This window comes from Erpetoichthys calabaricus, chromosome 4, assembly GCF_900747795.2.
Source record: "Erpetoichthys calabaricus chromosome 4, fErpCal1.3, whole genome shotgun sequence".
Lineage (NCBI taxonomy): Eukaryota > Metazoa > Chordata > Cladistia > Polypteriformes > Polypteridae > Erpetoichthys > Erpetoichthys calabaricus.
In genome coordinates this window covers 302974017-302995909 of record NC_041397.2, presented here as the reverse complement: position 1 = coordinate 302995909, position 21893 = coordinate 302974017, and the positions used below count along the sequence as shown (strand labels likewise).

The window sequence follows — 21893 nt, the reverse complement described above, 5'->3', positions numbered from 1 at the left end:
CAGGAGTGAGGCACATAATGTCCCACTACCACCGGAGCAAGATGAAGCTTATGTGGGCACTCCTGCCCTTGCCTGTCCCAAGGACATGCTGGTGAAGATGACTCCCTTGGATGACACGGAATGTTTTCTATTCTGCTTTGAACGTATGGCAACACTGATGTGCTGGAATGGGGAGGCTCGGCAGCTATTTTGGCCCCTATTTGACTGGAGAGGCCCTACAGGTCATGCAAAATCACCTTTCCGAAAGACTTGATGATTATGACTTGCTGAAGCAACAGATCCCCCTCTGTACAGCTATGTGCCCCAAAGAGGGACCTTATTCTTTCCCCAGCTTGTCCATCTATTCAGCACTTCATCTCTATTCAGTTCAGTTCATTATTGCTCATTATTGGCTCATTATACTGTTTGATGATCGATGAGCTGCAAGATCAGACCATATCTGACAGAATATGCAGCTCAACTTCTGGTCCAGGATTTGGCCTTGCCACATCTGGACTTTTGCAAGTCTCTGCTGGCAGGAGAACCAAAATGTGTTACCAAGCCACCGCAGATGATTGAAAATGGTCTGGTATTTGTGATATTCAACCAATTGAGGTGGCACATGTCATTCTTCATTTCAGATCTCTACATTAGCTTCCTGTAGCAGCTCATTATAAGTTCAAGTCCTTGATGCTTGTCAACAAAGTAGTCAGTGAGTCAGCACCCATACAGTATATATGTATAAATATGGGTGCTCACCCTGTGATATTTATATATATACAGTATATATATATATTCTGGATTTGAATAAAACATATTTACTAATCCAAAGCTTAATTCCAATAAGCATCTTTGCAAAGGTCAGCCACAATACAAACAAATCAAACAAATTCTTCCTGCTTTCGTCCTCCAAGTGTGTTGCCCACTGACTCCCTGATCTGAGGTGGCAGGCTTTCTTTCAAAGTGAAACACAGGGTCATTGCTTCTGGTGTCACTGCATTGCTGCTGGTGAGTACGTCTGGTTTACGTGGCAAGCAGTATTGTCCCCCACCTCTGCTGGTACCCAAGGACCGCATTTCCAATGAAAACCTGTGGGTATCCTGATTGGGATCAGCCTTGAGGAACACAGCCACCTTCCGTTTTTTTGGGGTATGAACTGTTCCTGGAATCCACGTCGAGCCAATCTGTCACTTATAGGGCATCCATCACTTATAGAGATTATAGGTCATTCCAGCCAGGTTGTGTCTCCATTCCAGCAGTCCTTCCTTTAAGGCATCCAGTCCAGGCAAAAGATTGTTCTCCATCCCGGCCATGATGCCTGTCCTTTCTCTAGGGCACTTACAATAGATGTGGAGAGAGATACTTGTTAGTTCCTATTCTCCTTCTTGCTCTCTCAGGTCTTCTGATGGACAGCATTTGGTGATGCCACCTCTGTGCGACATTAAATCTCAATCCAGATTCTTTTCTCGTGTAAGTCCTAGCTGCAGGAGGAGCTGCCCACCTTCATCTGAAATTCTGTCTCTCCCAATGTGTAAGAAGCTTTGAAGTCCCTCTTATTCATTGAATTTCTGTCTGATATTAGCTATTAAGATTTTTAAACCAAGGAAGTGGTACCTGATTGCATGTTGTTCTATGTGACGATCAGTTTGTCACCTTGTCTTGTAACACTTGATCTCAAACAGTCCCCAGACTAATGTTTTCTTGATTATGTTTTGTAAATAGCTTTGGATAAAAGATTCTGCTAAGCAAATCCATACAAATGTAAATGTGCTGTAGAGGTTATACTGTATGTTATACAGTATATGAGATTAGTAAGAAATTTACTTAATGTATTTTATATTATATTACCTTAATTAATACTCAATTACTATATGTTATTATAATAAATACAATTTTTTTAACATTAGTTTGGCTTAGATATACACATTATACCTAGGGCTTTGAATGAAGTATCAAGCATGTTTAGGGATGTGAACCTCAAAACAGCAGGGAGCTTCAGCTCTACAATACTGTAGGTAACCAAACCCGTTAAAGCTAAAGGGACTCAGCCCATTCACGAATTGCAGGATGAACCTTAATGGACCCTGTGGTCACTGTTGCCACCAGATCTCTCACCCCCTATGTCACAGGTGTCGAACTCCAGTCCTTGAGGGCTGCAGTGGCTAAATGTTTTCATTCTAACCATCTTCTTCATTAGTGAGTCGTTTTTACTGCTAATTAACTTCTTTTGCTTTAGTTTTAATTAACTTGATTCAGGCCGTTTAATTGTCTCTTTTTCCTTAATTAGTAGCCAAACAATAATGAGACATCAAACAAGCCACCATAAGACCAGCTCACCTGTGCCCATCACACAATATCTGAAAATAAATAAAGGTGAATGGCTCAGTAAGGTTGATCTCTCAGGTCACCAAAACATTTTGAAAATGTTCTTAGAAAAAACAGTAAAATCAATAGATTTGGAAATATCTGCTGTGGCAGAATGAGAGCAGCAACAAGCCATTGAATTAAATAACGGGCTTAATTAACAGCAAGAATCAGCTTCTCATTAACACTAGAATTACCAGAGCCTACGAAAAAACTCGTAGAGCCGTCCCACCTTAAATCGCTTCACACTTCTCCATCAGCGCCTTTTGTCCTGTAAATGTGTCGATAAGCAGCAAACAGCAATCAGTCTGCTATCACATCCCCCACCGGCGCAGTTTTCTCAGCTCAAATCTGTTTACCTGCATGTCAGTAGCTTGGAGTTGTATAGAGTGAGAAGTCAAGCAAATGACACCTTTTATAAATACTATATCGTTATTTGGAACACATGCATTTCATGTGTGTTCCGTGTCTACAACGATCTATGTAAACACATTGTTAAAACAGAAACTTTTTCATGTTTTAGTAATAACTGACAAAATATAGACATGAAGTATATAATGTGTGAAGCCTGAATTCCAAATATCAAAGAAACACTTTCACAACAGGTACAAATATAACAGAATAAATTAGCTTTTATTCAAAAATATAACTGCAAAAAAACAAACCACGTTTACCTGCGACATTGACAGGCATTTGGTACGAGAGATTCGGTGGCGCAATGGTATCAGCTGCTGACTTGTAATCAAATCTTTGCGGGTTCGAGTCCATTTTGAGAACTGAGCTGCTCGTGTTCTTACTATTTTAGAAGAAAAACATACATTTGATTCCAGCCTGTAACATCTGGTGTAATTTATGATACTTGTAAAGGTTAGCTTTGTTTTTTTCTATTCTGTTATTCTCCCAGCCACGTTCACGTTCCCAACAACCCCCCCCCCCCCCCCCCCCCCACCCCATTTGACGGTACTGTTTTTACATAGATGCACTATAACAGAGGTATACTGAACTCATGCCGACGATTCTACATCGGATCAAGAATGCACTTTTGCCATCGCTGCACTTTGTATATGTACATGGGAAGCTCTACACTCGTGACTTTACGCTGTAGATCTGGCTCTTACATACAAAGTATGGTGCATGTGCCCAAAACATTAACATTTATATGTTACTTACATAAAAGCCAAATCCAATGTAGAACCGTCGTCATGTAAGTAAATAACTCAAGGTAAATAACATTCGATTTACCTATTTACCATTATTTATTTACTTACTTCCTACAGCGTAAAGTCTCAAGCACAGAGCTTCCCATGTACATATACAAAGTACAGGGATGGCAAAAGTACATTCTTGATCCGATGTAGAACCCTCGTCATGTAAGTATATAACTCAAGGTAAATAGGTAAATAACATTAGCTCAGGCTTTTATGTAAGTAACATATAAATGTTAATGTTTTGGGCACATGCACCGTCCTTTGTATGTAAGAGCCAGATCTACAGCATAAAGTCAGCAAGTGAACTGCAGAGCTTCCTCTGTTTGATCATCAAAGGCATGCTCACAAATTACATGTGTAATGTCACGAAAAATACCTGCTGACACTTTAGTACGTGAGCATTGGTACGATAATGCAGTTAGACTTTTTTTGGGCACATTCACCACGCTAGTGTTTAGAGCTGGAAGGTGTAGCGTTGGCGAAATAAATAACATGCGAGCTATAGCATGTCTTTATGTGTTCCAAATAAATAACATGCAAGCTATAGCACGTCTTTATGTGATCCAAATCAATAACATTTGAGCTATAGCGCGTCTTTATGTGATCCAAATAAATAACATTTGAGCTATAGCGAGCTATAGCGCGTCTTTATGTGATCCAAATAAATAACATTTGAGCTATAGCGTGTCTTTATGTGAAAACAGCAGTGTCAGATGGGGGGGGAGAGATCTGGGGTAGGGTAGAATCATGAACGAGACAGAGAATGAAACTGAATAAAAAAAAAACAAACCAAAGCTAACCTTTACAAGTATCACACATTTACACCGGCTGGTACAGACTGACTGAGCGCATTTGTTCTGTTATATTTGTACCTGTTGTGAAAGTGTTTCTTTGATATTTGGACTTTAGGCTTCACACATTATAAACTTCATGTCTACATTTTGTCAATTATTTCTAAAACATGAAAAACGTTTGTTTTAACGATGTGTTTACATAGATCATTGTAGACACGGAACACACACGAAATGCATTTGTTCCAAATAACGATATAGTATTTATAAAAGGTGTCATTTTGCTTGACTTCTCACTCTATACATCTCCAAGCAACTGACATGCAGGTAAACAGACTTGAGCTGAGAAAACTGTGCGGCGGTGGGGGATGAGATAGTAGACTGCTTGCTGCTTATCAACAAATTTACGGGACAAAAGACGCTGATGGAGAAGTGTGAAGCAATTTAAGGTGGGACGGATCTATGAGTTTTTCGTAGGCTCTGGTAATTCTAGTGTTAAGAGACTGTTTGGAGTAAAATTGGTTGGAGTATGAAATCCCAGTTTAGCTGGTCATCTGTTGGCTCGTTTCACGTCTCATTTCTGTTTGGCTGCCATTTAATGAAGAAAGGAATCAATTCAGACTCCTTAAAAACAGGGCTATTGAAATGAAGGGAAAAGGAGTTAATTAGCAGTGAAAACTACTTACTGATTAGGAAAAGGGTTAGAATAAAAACCTGTAGCCACTGCGGCCCTCCAGGCCCGGAGTTCGACACCCCTGCCCTATGTCTAAGAAATATTAAATGTATAATCTGGAAATCTCCACCAGGTACTGAAAAAGAAGCCACAGTTTGTGAAGTTGACTGCCAAACATTAATTTAGCACCTTTCATGTGAAGAACATGCCAAAGAATTTTACAGAAACAGCTATACAAACTGGCAGAGGAGGTCAATCGCTCATATTTGGAATCTGAAACTGTGACTTTATGCAAAGTCCAACTTCTTAGTTGTAATCTGCAATGTTTTTATGTTCTTAACCCCAAAAGTATCGTCTGGTTGTTGTTTCTGTGTAAATGAATCTAAAGACAGCATGCAAACCAAATAATTGCTTCTCTAGTGAGATTTGCACACAGCCTCCTTTGTCCCTGGGTACCACCACGGTGTAATAAATGTCTGTCTGTGCACTCATTCTGCCCTTCTGCTCGAAGATCAGCGGGTAGGTGCCTTTTAAAACAAAGGTATGAGCTTCTGCTTTTCATTTTGTACTTTTCAGTTTGTGAAACCCTAAATATTTACAATCAAAACCCAAGTATAATTCAAAAACAGCTCTCCTGTTTTAAACTAGTGTGTTCCAGCAATTGTTTGCAATGTCTATTTTTTCCATTCTGTGTATAATAATTCTTATTAACAGGAAAAGTAAGATTGCAGCTCCTTTACTGCTCCGCAGAACTTGTTTCTTATTCTGGCTCAGTCACCATCTCTAGTTTGCATGTCCTCTATGTCACTGCATGGCTGTTTGCAGGGTTTCCACTTACACCGGTATACCAAGGACCTAAAGATTATACTGACTGGTTCCTTTAAACTGGGATTGCGTACACGTGACGGTGATGGACAGGGAATTCTGTCCCTGGCTTGTTTTTACCCAGTACGCATTGATTCTTGCCATTGTGGACTTGATGGATGGATGGATAAAGATTACCACATGTATAGGTTCAGGTATAAAATATAAATACAGGAAACACAAGTGTTGAATTAGAATCAGGTACAATACACCAGAATGAATAACAAAAGAAGAAAATGCCACAAGAAAACCATGAACAAATAGCATGATACAGGTCTGCAAATTTAAACTTGTAAAAGATTGTTTGGTAACACTTTAGTTTAGGTACTTGAAAACTGCGTCTATTACTCATTTACTGTTATATAGTGAGGTTTTAATATTCACTACTTTGGGTCTTCATAACACTTACAAATCTTCAGTAAAATCTTCATTTGTCTCTGCAATGTGACAAACTACCACAACATCACTTTGGAGTGGTCTAAGGTGTCTTAAATGAGACATTACAGATTTAGTATAAGAAAACTCTGGGAATCCTACATAATAACAAGTTGTTTTACCAGCATGTCAATACACTACACAGCACAGAGCTGAGTGACCGATCTACTGATGCTTCACAAGTATTATGGAGACCAAAGAAGCCTTTGTTAAGGTCTTGTTACCTAAGAGGAAATGAGTAACAGATTCATTTTTGCAGTACCGAAATTAAAGTGTTACCAAAAGATTTCAAAGTAAATATGTGTTTTTATTTGCAATGATTAACACAATCTTCTTCTTCTTTCGGCTGCTCCCATTAGGGGTCACCACAGTGGATCATCTTGTCCATATTTTGATTTGGCAAAATTTTACACCAGATGCCCTTCCTGACGTAACCCTTAACACAATAGAAATATAATTGAAAAGTTTCCATCTCGTCACATTTCAAAATTAAAAACCAATTTAATTTAAATTTAACAAATTACACAATTTATTCATGCATAGAATATTGTTCTAAATCAATTTAACATGAAAATATTTAGTCAATCTCATATTTTTAAACATATATGTAAAGAAAACAACAACACCTATTCTTTACCATACTTATAATTTCTCTAGTTTTTGTCTTTTATTAGTTTCTTTGATCCTAAACTTGATGTCCTGTTGTTTGTCCACTTCTCCTCGTGCGTCCCTATGAATCATCCAGCAGTTGCCCGCCATCACACTGTCATCTCAACGACCCCTGGCACCTTCTTTTCATGTCTTTGATATCCTGATAGAATCTTTTGCCCTGCTCTTCACTCACCGCTACGAGATTTTCTGGGAAAAATTCCAAATGTAAATCTAAAAAGTGAACTTTGAGACTCATGTTGCAATCCAAATCTTTAACATTAACTCATAATTTTTTTCAAAATTTCTTTAGAATTTGGATCTTTGGTGTTGCCTAAAAAATTTAGAAATTACTTGTCTGAATGATGCCCAAGTTTTTTATTTCAGGTCGTTCACCACACCATCAAATTCTTTATTAGAAATCAGTTTTACAATATCAGGTCTGACAAAGATGCTCTTTTCCAATTTAGCCTTAGATAAACTTGTAAATTTTCATCACAAATATAAAAACCGGCTCCATCTTTTTAGGGCTTTGACATATTGCTTTATTAAACTGAGCTTAATATGATATAGTATTTGTAAAAGGTGTCATTTTGCTTGACTTCTCACTCTATACAACTCCAAGTAACTGACACGCAGGTAAACAGACTTGAGCTGAGAAAACTGTGTGGCGGTGGTGGATGTGATAGCAGGCTGCTTGCTGCTTATTGACACATTTCCAGGACAAAAGACGCTGATGGAGAGGTTCGAAGCGATTTAAGGTGGGAAGGATCTACGAGTTTTTTCATAGGCTCTGTAAATTGTAGTGTTAATTGTCAGTATTTAGATACAAATTAGAGAGCAAACTCCACAGAAAAAAAATAATTAAAATAAATTGGCAAAAAATACAAGTATGTCTTAAGTTCTTTTAAGTGTAAATATAACTCAGCTTCACAATTCCAAAGAAAAATGAATACAATAAATAAAAAAGGACTGCTAATTAAACAACAATGAGAACAGTTGATGGCAAAAATGACCCTAGAGCAGTGTTTCTTCAGCTTTGTTATCTCTTATCCCAATCTTGACCTTCTTAGTGGTTTTTATATATGTGTATATATATCTTTTATTGAATTTATTAAAAGCATGTACAATTCCACACAATCAAGTCAAACTCGACAAAACTAAAGTCAATTCAACCCCCACCCATGAGCAAGAGAGGAAGGCCAACAGCCCTAGTAAAACTATTGAGAATAGTAAAGAGAGAAAGGAGTCCTTCTCCCTAATATAAATATTTATTCTAAAATTGTCCTCACAGGTGGAGCAGTGGTAATGCTGCTGCTTTGCAGTAAGGAAACTGTGGAAGATTGTGGGTTCGCTTCCCGGTTCCTCCCTGTGTGGATAGCGCTTTGAGTACTGAGAAAAGCGCTATATAAATGTAATGAATTATTATTATAATGTCATTGATTAGATCCTGCCAGGTTTTTAAAAGGTTTTGAACAGATCCTCAAAGTGAGTATTTGATTTTTTCAGATTTCAAGTAGTATATAATATCAGTTACCCACTGACTTAACAGAGGAGAGTTAGGATTTTTCCAGTAAAGCGAGATAAGTCTAAATGCCAATAGTGTAGTGAAGGTCATTACAGTTTGTTTGTCCTTCTCCACTTTAAGCCCATCTGGGAGTACACCAAACATGGCTTTAAATGTAAATCTAACACTTATTCACTATTTTAAATAAGAATGAATCAAACAAATAAAAAAGGAAAGCCTAATTAAACAATGAGACATGTTTATGGGAAAAAATGACTCATGTAATTACCTACCAAAGTTTCTTAATCTAGTCTGTCTTAGTGTTTTCAAGACCCAGTCCATGATGACCATCAGATTGGAGTGATGCAGTCATGCAAACCTTTGGCAACCCGCTCCCATTACAACGGTGTGTCATGACCCTGAGTGACGCAAAAGGCAGCAACCTGTGACCCAAAGTTTAAGAAGCTATTGCCTGGAGTTCCATATCCCCAAGCATGAAAGTCATAATAATTGTTTAGAAAGCTCACTAGCAACTATAACTGCCTTTACTTCACTATAGACATTTAATAAACTTCTAAACTATTGAGGTCCCTCAGTTCTGCATCCAAAGCAGTTGTTTTGGTGTCACATATTAGAAAAAAATTGAACAAAAAAATCTTAACATTTTGTATTTTAGAGTATACGTTTTATATCTGCGTTTGCCATGCGTCATTCATGAGAATGCACTTTGTAATATGTAAGTTATATGCTGCACACAACGGAGTAGTGGCTCTGTGGCTAAGGATCTACACTGGTAACACTGGTCAACAACCATTTTGCTACTGGGATTCTTTCACCTGTTCTTTAACAAATTTCACTTGCTGACTGAAAATCTGAAAACCGTTTTCGTCCAGCTAGTTATGATGTTCCAGGTCTTGGACAACTAGGGTGACAGGACAGTAAAGATGGATAACCATTTTGATAAATACCAGTAATTCTATTAGGGATGCCACACGCTACTAACAGCTGTGAGTTGTTTACCTTGTCATTATTAATTTTATTTAAAAATTATTTATTTTTAATTAGCGGAAAAAATATTTGTTACTGATTACCAAGTCTTATATGACTCTTAAGCATAATGACACAACTCAGATTTGATACTGCAGTAGGTAGTCAGTTTTACTGTTTCCTTAACATAACATTGCATTTCAGGACATTTTGTTCATTAGATTCACCATTACTTTGAAAATTTTGTCAAGGCAATGGACAGAAACGTCGATGCGTTTCAGCATTTAAGAAATAATTTGGTCTCGAGAAAAGTGAAGCCAATACTAAGGAAGGTGTTTTTGCTGGTCCTGAAATCCATGAACTGATGCTTGACGATGAGTTCAAAAGGGAACTGAAGCCAACTGAATCAGCAGAATGAGCATTCGTGCAGATTGTCCAGAATTTTCTTGGCAGTCACAGATCAGAGAATAATGCTGAGCCTGTGGAGAACATGCTGGTATTGTCTTCTGGTTTGTTTTCAGAATAAACACATCAAAACAATTTTGGTGGTACAGAGTTCAAATTCCAGATATTGTCTTGATATATTGATATTCAAACATGTCAAAACGTCAATGATGTGTATGTCAAAAACCTGATGTGCTAGCTTAATTATGATTTCACATATGAAATCAGTGTGAAAAACTTAATACTTAACTTAAGAGCTGGTCAGAAGTTCCCCGTAGCAAACAAAAAATATATTTTTTCTAGACCTGTGTAATCAGAAGGTTGACCCCATATAAAAATGGGAAATGCTAAGGAAGAAGACAAAGAAGAATAAATGTTATGCTGCACTCAGCTATGATTAACACTACATATTCTTGTAGTCGTTGAATCGAATAAATCATATAATTTGTTTAAAACGTCAAAATATGCAATACTACATGCCAGACGTTTAGGAGCTCTTTAGAATACTGTCTTTGTGGTGCTCTCTGTGTTATATCATTAGTACTGTATTATTACTGGTGTACAAAATTTTAATATTTATATTAACAATGCATTAATTGTGACGGAGTTTATGCTCCTGAGGAATGAAGCACTCGCCCTCAGAAGCACGAAGAGCTATAAATTAGTCGTTTGAGTTGCCTAACTAAGACTTTCTCTGTTATCTGAGAGACTTTGTGTACCCACTGGGGACGGCTTGCGACCTCGCAGCAAGTACAAAGAGACATTTATTACATTAGCATGACAGTTTATCCTGGTGAAGCTTTTCTTATTTATAGTAAATATTTTTTTGCACACATGTTAAGTTTGCCACCATTACTATAGTAGTACATTTAGCACAAAAGTTTACCGCTAACACGGAGGTGGGAGTGTGGAAAGTGGGTGGAGTCAAAAGAGATGCAGCTGACAGGGGTGTCATCTTACAGGCCGCAGAATGTCTCAGGTCGCCGAATTTGTCCGAGGCCTAAAACTGTCCTGACTGCACCAGGACTCTATTGCTGCCCTCTGCATCATTTGGCCAAGCGGTGTCCTTGGGGAAAGGTCTGCAAGGTCAGTGTAATTTTTTCTTGAGCTTCTGTGATCGTCTTCGTCGATTTTGTGATAGCAGACTTGAGAGAATAACGTGTTAGCATCAAATTCTGTTTTCTTTTGGGGAAAATAGCAGCAGAAGCTGTCACAATGCTTCAGGAGGCCTTCAAATAAGAAGCTTTGAGCCAGGGAAGGGTTTTTACTTTAAAGTGCTCAAGCGATTGCGTGATGCAGTGCGGAGAAAACAACCTGAATTGTGGCAACCAGTCGAGTGGCTTCTGCATCACGACAATGCTCCCACCCACACAGCATTGAGTGTGTGGCAGTTTCTCTTGAAATACTTCTGGGCTAGCAGTCTTGCTTTTCATTCTCTGCAGCTGGGGAAGGACGCAGGTTTGCATTCTGGTAGTCGAGAGTTTCAGGCTGACACACCAGATGGAAGTCATACTACTTATTGGCTGTATCATCCTAAAACATTTTTACACTTAAATGGTGAAATATATAGTTTTCAATAAGCATAAATAACAGATCTAAGTCAACCTAATGTTGAGTACAGTGTTTAAGCAAATCTTGGAAAAATCTAATTTGTAGGGAATATTTAATGGGACAAAATACAATTTCAAATAATATTCAGAACTTTTGACTTTTTTTTAACGTATCTTCCTTTTTTCAGGATTTTTTTCGCCATGTCCAATCAAAGCAGTCCATCTGTGGTGGAATTTGTGATTGTTGGTTTTTCCAGGATTCAGAGACCTTGAGAGCAGGAAAACTCTCTTCATCCTCTTCCTGACCGTTTACCTCTGCATTTTGCTTGGAAACACTCTCCTGATTGTAATATTCACATTAGATAAATCACTGCACACCCCAATGTACGTCCTGGTTTGTGGACTGGCCGTCTTAGACGTTGTCATCACCACTAACACCATTCCTAGCATGCTGGTGCTGTTCAGTTTAGAATCGAGATCAGTTTCATTTGCTGCCTGCTTCACACAGACGACTTTCTACTTGTGTCTGCACTGAGTCCTTCATCCTCAGCCTGATGGCGTATGACAGATACATTGCGATCTGCAATCCACTCCACTACCCCAACTTAATGAACAATGGCCGTGCTTTAAAACTAATGGTGTGTTGCTTGATGGCTGGGTTGCTTTGTGCAGCACCAAGTGTGGGTCTAGCTCTCAGGTTCCCCTTTTGTGGGCCCAACAAAGTCATCCAGTGTTTCTGTGATTTTTCCTCTGTTCTGATGTTAGCCTGTGGAGACATCATGGTGACAAGTTACATCGCTCTATCCATTGGATTGAGTGTACTGCTATTCCCGCTGATATATATCCTATTTTCTTATGTGCGTATCATATCTTCTGTTCTCAAGATCAGCAGCTCTGAGGGACGCCTGAAAGCATTTTATACTTGTGGGACTCATTTGCTGGTCATTTCTGTCTTTTACTTTGTGGCTGCTAGTGTCTTCATCTCCTACCGAATTCCTGGCACTTCTGTGGACATGAGAATCATGGGAGCGATAATTCAGAATGTGTTTCCTGCTCTTATGAACCCAGTCATTTACTGCCTAAGAACCAAAGAGATCAGAAACAGCCTTGTGAAGACACTCAGAAAATGTAAAGTCTTGCCTCAAAATATGTAAAGATGAAATTGCTGTGTTCTGTGAGAGCAGTAACTGGTCCATAGAAAGATCTCTGGGAGCATTACCTGATACTTTCTACTTGACTGTCATGAATACAAAAAAATCAGAAAAAATAAATTAAAACATAAATATATACACTGTATAGCAGCTAGCTTTGTATGCATGCCATCCGTGAAAATTTTCGGCAGCTTGGCAGTTAGCAGTATCATCCCACATTTCCAGGGATACTCAAGGCCCATCATCCCTATGTGTTCTTTGTTTTTTGTTCATTGTGATCTGTTTGTGTATTTAAGGTTGGCCTGGAAAAAGTGAATGTGGTTTTGCCTTTGAGTCTGCCTTTCATTCAAAATTCCTGGCAGGAATGGTGATATTGCCAGGATAGGCTCCATGGAATAAATGGGTTCAGAAACTGCATGGATCCTCACATGCAGGAAATTATGTGATCATCGTGTTTTAAGGATTAAATGCAACTTTTGATGTAATCAATCACAGTATTTAATGCTTACTAAGCAACAATTATTTTGTGCTTTCAGACACTGTTTGATGGAACAATTTGAAGACCTATGGGAGAAAAGTGTTTAGTGAGCAGCAGGGATTACAAAGATCTTTCCTTTGGAAATAGCCAGAAGAAAAGTCAGGAATTTAAGTAATTCACTACACTGAAATAGTTATGTATATGTATTCGTGTTATTAGAATGAAACAAAGTTAAATAAAAAATAATTTACTTAAATCTTAACCAGAGTTTTTCTTGATGTAATTGCTTTCTTGATGTTGTTTCAGGTGGCACAATGGCACAGTGTTAGTGCTGCTGCCTGGGTCCTCCCTGCGTGGAGTTTGCATGTTCTCCTCGTGTCTGCAGGGGTTTCTTCCCACAGTCCAAAGACATGCAGGTTAGGTGCATTGGTGATCCTAAATTGTCCCTAGTGTGGGTGTGTGTGTGTGTGTGTGTGCCCTGTGGTGGGTTGGTGACCCTGCCCAGGGTTTGTTCCTGCCTTGTGCCCTGTGTTGGCTGGGATTGGCTCCAGCAGACCCCCATGACCCTGTGTTAGGATATGGCAGGTTGGATAATGGATGGATGGATGGATGCTGTTTCAGTGTTAGTCTTGGTACATTTAAAGGACATTTTTAAAAAGTCAAACTAAAGAGAAAAAATAATTAAAAACACATCAAAACAAAATAGTAATGTCAGATATCAATATATTATTATATTTCTAAACACATTACTGAAATGATGAAAGATGATATAAAATTAATAAATAATAATATATGGAAACATAACAAATTAGTCAACCATGCTTTCCTAATGCCTAACTTGTTGATATCATATTTATCAAATTTTTTATAGGTAGGATAATAGGAAGACCTTATTCCTCACTTTATATTCTTTATTAAATGGATTATAACAGAAAGTAAAAAATATCATATTCTGACCACAGTGTCAGCACTTACTACTATATACTTTGTCATGGAACTGGACCATCAGCATGTCCCAAACCCCCAAACATGAACATACAAAGAGTTCCGGGTTCAAATAATCAAGTAGCACAAGCACAAATCACAGGTTCTCTCTCTCCCTCCACAATACTTCTTATCACTGCACTGCCCTCCTTCAGTTGAGTGTTGCTGTATGCCCACGCATCTCCAACTCTCCTGGGTAAGGGAATGCAGTCCTTTTTATTGAGGACCCGGGAGTACTTCTGGTGCCAGGGCTACAGCCTGATGTAAGTACTTTTGGGACATGCGGAAGTCCCACTTATTAAGGAGTGCATCTCCCTGCAGCGTCCTCTTGCGGCACCCACAGACCCCAGCAGGGCTGTGTTGCCGGACTACATTTCCCAGCGTGCCCTACTGGTTCCATATTGGGCACCGATATCTGGGGTCACTGCCTTCTAGCAACCTGGGGGAATAAAGAGTCCCCAGCGACATCTTCTTCCGATGGGTTGTCCATCCATCCACCCCAGCCATCACTTCCAGGTCTGGAACTTTTTTCTCCCCTGACTGGGATGCCTGTTCAGCCCATGTGGCACCGACAAGTGCTATACTTCGCCCATTCTTTTACATCTGTAACTTCAGGAAATTAGATTGGGTGCTAGAACAGGCAGAAGAGAAAGTTACACATTTAAACTACCGGTCAAAAGTTTTACAACACTTCAGTTTTCCCAGTTTTTCTTCAGATTTAATTAGTTGAAATGCAATGAATGACCTAAAATGATGAAAAGGTAAGTAGTAAACTGCCAGAGGTTTAAATTTAAAGCTTAGGTTAGCAAAAACTGAAAAAAATGGAAATTTCAGAACATTACAAATTGGCCTTCTTCATGAAACAACCTACAGATGTTCTGCAGCAATTTGAAGTCAATTAATCCTTAGACGTTGAAGCAAACAATTTACACAGGTAGCCCAACGTCTGTTGATTACTTAAATTCAGATAAGTTAATTCTGATAAGGTTCTTCACACCATAACCCTCTGCTTCCTGTGTCTGAGCCAATTTTGCATCCACACACTACACCCTTAATTCCTGCTTCTTTTAGTTTGCCCAAACTCTCATGTGACACCTTATCAAATGCTTTGTGCTTTCTTGTACATTGACATTACAGTTCAGCTTAAAGGTGAATCACATACTCGAGGACACCAGTGAAAATTAAGGGGAAGTTCATTTAAGACTGAGACCAGGAACAAATTCTTTACATAAACTACTGATAGATAGATAGATAGATAGATAGATAGATAGATAGATAGATAGATAGATAGATAGATAGATAGATAGATAGATAGATACTTTATTAATCCCAAGGGGAAATTCACATACTCCAGCAGCAGCATACTGATACAAAGAAAACAATATTAAATTAAAGAGTAATAAAAATGTAGGTAAAAACAGACAATAACTTTGAATAATGTTAACGTTTACCCCCCCGGGTGGAATTGAAGAGTCGCATAGTTTTGGGGAGGAACGATCTCCTCAGTCTGTCAGTGGAGCAGGACATTGACAGCAGTCTGTCGCTGAAGCTGCTTATCTGTCTGGAGATGACACTGTTTAGTGGATGCAGTGGATTCTCCATGATTGGCAGCAGCCTGCTCAGCACTCGTCGCTCTGCCACGGAAGTCAAACTGTCCAGCTCCATGCGTACAATAGAGCCTGCCTTCCTCACCATTTTATCCAGGCGTGAGGTGTCCTTCTTCTTAATGCTACCTCCCTAGCACACCACCGCGTAGAAGAGGGCACTCACCACAACCGTCTGGTAGAACATCTGAAGCATCTTATTGCAGATGTTGAAAGACTCCAGCCTTCTAAGGAAGTATAGCTGGCTCTGTCCTCTCTTGCAGAGAGAATCAGTATTGGCAGTTGAGTCCAATTTATCATCCAGCTGCACTGCCAGGTATTTATAGGTCTGCACCATCTGCACACAGTCACCTCTGATGATCACGGGGTCCAGGAGGGGCCTGGGCCTCCTAAAATCCACCACCAGATCCTTGGTTTTGCTGGTGTACAGGTATAGGTGGTTTGAGTCGCACCATTTAGCAAAGTCCTTGATGAGGTTCCTATACTCCTCCTCCTGCCCACTTCTGATGCAGCCCATGGTAGCAGTGTCATCAGCGAACTTTTGCACGTGGCAGGACTCCGAGTTATATTGGAAGTCCGATGTATATAGGCTGAACAGAACCGGATAAAGTACAGTCCTGTGTTGCTGACCATAATGTCAGACCTGCAGTTCCCGAGACGCACATACTGAGGTCTGTCTTTAAGATAGTCCACAATCCATGCCACTATGTATGAATCTACTCCCATCTCTGTCAGCTTGTCCCTAAGGAGCAGAGGTTGGATGGTGTTGAAGGCGCTAGAGAAGTCTAGAAACAGAATTCTTACAGCACCACTGCCTCTGTCCAAGTGGGAGAGGGATCGGTGTAGCATATAGATGATGGCATCCTCCGCTCCCACCTTCTCCTGGTATGCAAATTGCAGAGGGTTGAGGGCGTGGCGTACCTGTGGCCTCAGGTGGTGAAGCAGCAGCCGCTCCATGGTCTTCATCACATGTGACGTCAGAGCGACAGGCCGGAAGTCGTTCAGCTCACTAGGACGTGATACTTTTGGGACTGGGGTGATACAAGATGTTTTCCAAAGCCTCGGGACTCTCCCCTGTTCCAGGCTCAGGTTGAAGATGCGCTGTAGAGGGCTCCTCAGCTGCAACGCACAGGCCTTCAGCAGTCGTGGCGATACTCCATCTGGACACACTGCTTTGCTGGCACGAAGTCTCCTCAGCTCTTTGCTCCCCTGTGCTGCTGTAATTGTGGATGAGGATGTCTCTCCTATGCTGTATCAGCAGAAGGATGGGTGGAGGGTGTAGTACTCCGAGGTGAGAGTGGGTTAGGGTGTTCAAACCTGTTAAAGAAGTTGTTCATTTGGTTTGCTCTCTTCACGTCTCTCTCGATGGTGGCACCCCACTTCGAGCTGCAGCCAGTGATGATCTTCATCCATCCCACACTTCCTTCATGCTGTTATACTGCAACTTCTGCTCCAGCTTTCTCCTGTACTGCTCCTTCGCCGCCCTGAGCTGGACTCTGAGTTCTTTCTGCACGCTCTTGAGCTCATGCTGATCACCGCCTTTAAAAGCCCTTTTCTTTTGGTTCAAAAGGCCCTTGATGTCACTTGTAAATCCATGGCTTGTTGTTAGCATAGCAGCGTACTGTTCTTACTGGAACTACAATGTCCATACAGAGTTGATGTAGTCAGTAGTGCAGGCAACAACTTCCTCAATGTTCTCACTATGTGATCCCTGCAGGATATCCCAGTCTGTAGTTCCAAAGCAGTCCCTCAGAGCCTGCTCTGCTTCAGTGGAGCACTTCTTGAATGAGTGTGTGGTTGCAGGTAGCTCCCTCACTCTTGGTTTGTAGTGAGGCTGAAGCAGAACCAGGTTATGATCTGCTTTCCCAAGCGCAGGCAGTGGGGTGGCGCTGTATGCGTCTTTAACGTTTGCATACAGTAAGTCAATAGTCTTATTTCCCCGGGTATTACAGTCCACATACTGGGAGAAGGCAGGTAATGTTTTGTCTAGCGTCACATGGTTAAAGTCTCCAGCGATTAGCACAAGTGCCTCAGGGTGCTGCGTTTGTAACTTAGCAACAGTAGAATGGATGATGTCACTCGCTATTTCCATGTCCGCCTGAGGAGGGATGTACATAATGACAACAATGACGTGTCCAAACTCTTTGGGCAAGTAATAGGGACACAAACTTATGGCCAACAGTTCGATGTCCCTGCCGCAAGAGGAGATTTTGAAGTTTACATGTCCAGAGTTACACCACTTTGTATTAACATAGAGTGCAAGTCCTCCTCCTTTGTGCTTCCCACAGGTACTTGCGTCTCTGTCCGCTCTAACTGTGCTAAACCCGGGTAGCTCCGTTTCGCAAAAGCACAACAAACTGCATTCTCTGTAGGTTCTGACATTTTTCACCAGCGCAGCCAGTTCATCGATCTTATTTGGCAGTGAGTTCAAATTTCCCAGGATCACAGAAGGCACAGAAGGCTTAAAACGGCACTTTCTCGCAAGCTGCTTCATTTTTAGCTTAGTGCCGGCTCTGCTGCCACGATACCGCCTTCTTACCCTCGTCGGGTAAATAGGGAACCACACCGACACTGGCATTTGTTCTCAGCGCTTGAAGTTGACTACTTGAATAGACGAGTCTCAGCGTGTAAAAATCCATGTCCACGTTGTAATAGTAAAAGTGTCCAGGGAATGAATCCACATAAAAGAAAGTGATAGGAGTGATCAATAAAAATAATAAAGAGAAAAATAAAAGGTAGAAAAATAAAGTCATACACGAGCTGCTGAAAAGGCTGGCACTCTTGGCGGCGCCTGAGTCATCATACATTATACTGGAACAAACTTCTGAGACATGGAGTTGAAGCAGAACCTTTGACAACCATTAAAAAGGATCTGGATGAAAAATCAGGACAACTTAGCTTTTAGTTAAACAAATGAGCCAGGTAGACTGAAAGGTCTCCTCTCATTTGTCAGATTTATTATTATATTATATTATATTATATTATATTATATTAGATTATAGTATATTATATGATATTAGATTATATTGCTTCTCATGATCCATCATTATTGCATGCCTGAATTCGATCCACCAGACAACTGAGATCTTTCCTGTTATTCTAAACAGTTGGACAATTAAATGCTAACACTAATATAGGTTTATGACTGCCATTCTTTGGAACTATTTCCATTTAAGTGGCACTGTGCTAAATGATTGTTCCTGTAATTTTATTTTTTAAATTCAAATGATTTGTCCCTGCTATACTGCTCTTGATTCTACTGTATAGTCAGTCTACTCCAGCGCAGTGAGGAATTACGTAGGGGTATAGCTATTAATGTAAAGAAGCCCCAATTGCATTTCTTGACACATTCCTGCTGAATAATTCATTGGCTGCAAGTCCTCAATGCTGGTGTGTCACAGAGTAGACGTACAGCATTGTTCACAATGGCTGTCAGTATTGTTTTCATTGTCTTCTCCACTATTACCTCCAGTGGGTCCAAAAGGTGTCCCATAATTAAGCCTGCTGTTTTTAATGGGAGTGTAGAGTGGGCTCTTCTAAGCTTGATTCCTTGCAATTTATCATAAATGGAATCATCTTGTATTTTGTTTTGTTAATTTTCAAAAAAATGGTATGCCCAAAAATAAAAAATGACTAATTGATGAACCAGTTGTCAAAGACAAAGAACAGAATGGTGACCACATTAAAAACAATAAAAGATGTCAAGCCATCTCCATGGATCTACTCGTGCTCTGAAGAAGGTGAAGCTCAGGCCATCTTGGCCCACTACCAAAAGCTTGAGCTAAGAAGCTATTTAGGTTAGAAATGGTCTGGTAACGCCCCAAGCCGAAAAGACCCTTCTTTTTATTTATTATATACTATAACTATATTATAAATGTTATATGTTAGATACGGGATTAGTCATAGGTTTGCTTATAATATTTCATAAAGTAATTACAGTATTTACAGTTATATAGCGCTTTTCTCACTACTCAAAATGCTTTACATAGACAGAGGGGAAACACTTCAACCACCACCAATGTGTAGCACCCACCTGGATGACATGACTGCAGCCATTTTTGCGCCAGTATGCTCACCACACATTAGCTGTTAGATGGTGACAGGGTGAGAGATAGTTAGCCAATTAGAGACAGGGGATGATAAGGGGGCCAGAATGGTCAAGATCATGATGGGCAATTTAGACAGGTCATCGGGATACACCCAACTTCTTTCAAGAGATGCCCAGGGAACTTTAATGACCACAGAGAATCAGGAACTCGGTTTTATGTGTCATCTGAAAGATGGAGCCATTTTTACAGCACAGTGTCCCCACCACTGCATTGGGATCTACACACAGAACACAGGGTAAGTGTTCCCTACTGGCCTCAATAACACCTCATCCAGCAACAACCCAAGCTTTTCCTAGATAGTCTCCCATCCAAGTACTGACAGGGCCCAAACATGCTTAGCTTCAGTTCATATTCATATTGTGACAACAGTGGTCTTTGGAGCTACAATAAGTAACCAAACCTGTTAAAGCTCAGTCCTAAGAGATGTAAATACAAAAAGGCAGACAACATGAAGGGTTTGGTCACCAAATGGTGAGCCCTGTATAATTTAAAAAAGATTGAAAAAAAACAAGGCTGAAAAAATAACAACCAGCTCTGTCTGGTGATGTCTTTTCAGACGAGAGTCACAATCATGACAGAGGTGGTGATGTCCCTAAAGAAGGAGTGCGTTTAAAGTCACTGGAACCGGAAGTGACATTAGGGGTCCTTATGCCTTCAGTCTTCTCAGAGTCAAGGATCAAATGGTGGAAGTTGAAAAAGGAAGACTGCAAGGTTGAGTTTATGGAGGAGGTGAGACAGGAACTGGGTGGCGGTGAAGAGTTACCAGACAGCTGGGTAACTACAGCAGATGTAGTAAGGGTGACAGCAAGAAGGGTGCTTGGCGTGACATCTGGAAAGAGAAAGGAGGAAAAGGAAACCTGGTGGTGGAATGAGGAAATACAGGAGAGTATACAGAGGAAGAGGATGGCAAAGAAGAAGTGGGATAGTCAGAGAGATGCAGAAAGTAGACAAGAGTACAAGGAGATAAGGTACAAGGTGAAGAGAGAGGTGGCAAAGTCTAAAGAAAAGGCGTATGATGAGTTGTATGAGAGGTTGGACACTAAGGAGGGAGAAAAGGACCTGTACTGATTGGCTAAACAGAGGGACTGAGCTGGGAAAGATGTGCAGCAGGTTAGGGTGATAAAGGATAAAGAGATGGCAGTGGAGTTTTTAACCAGATTGTTTAATGGAATCTTTGAAAGTGAGAGGATGCCTGAAGAGTGGAGAAGAAGTGTACTGGTGCCGATATTTAAGAATAAGGGGGATGTGCAAGAGCTGTAGTAACTACAGGGGGATACAATTGATGAGCCACAGCATGAAGTTATGGGAAAGAGTAGTGGAAGCTAGGTTAAGAAGTGAGGTGATGATTAGTGAGCAGTTTATGGTTTTATGCCAAGAAAGAGCACCGCAGATGCAATGTTTGCTCTGAGGGTGTTGATGGAGAAGTTTAGAGAAGGCCAGAAGGAGTTGCATTGCGTCTTTGTGGACCTGGAGAAAACATATGACAGGGTGCTTCAAGAGGAGCTGTGGTATTGTACGAGGAAGTCGGGAGTGGCAGAGAAGTACTTAAGAGTTGTACAGGATATGTATGAGGGAAGTGTGACAGTGGTGAGGTCTGCTGTAGGAGTAATGGATACATTCAACGTGGAGGTGGGATTACATCAGGGATCAGCTCTGAGCCCTTTCTTATTTGCAATGGTGATGGACAGACTGACAGACAAGATTAGACAGGAGTCCCCGTGGACTATGATGTTTGCTGATGACATTGTGATCTGTAGCAATAGTAGGGAGCAGGTTGAGGAGACCCTGGAGAGGTGGAGATATGCTCTAGAGAGGAGAGGAATGAAGGTCAGTAGGAACAAGACAGAATACAATACAACCTGAGTGTGTAAATGAGAGGGAGGTCAGTGGAATGGTGAGGAGTCAGGGAGTAGAGTTGGCGAAGGTGGATGAGTTTAAATACCTGGGATCGACAGTACAGAGTAATGGGGATTGTGGAAGAGAGGTGAAAAAGAGAGTACAGGCAGGGTGGAATGGGTACAGAAAAGTGTCAGGAGTGATTTGTGACAGACGGGTATCAGCAAGAGTGAAAGGGAAGGTCTACAGGATGGTAGTGAGACCAGCTATGTTATATGGGT

General features: G+C 40.4%; 1 pseudogene; it reads left to right on the top strand.

The window, feature by feature from the left end:
• Positions 1–415: 415 nt before the first annotated feature.
• LOC114641263 (olfactory receptor 10A3-like) lies at positions 416–12621 on the top strand (annotated as a pseudogene).
• The last annotated feature ends 9272 nt before the right edge of the window (positions 12622–21893 follow it).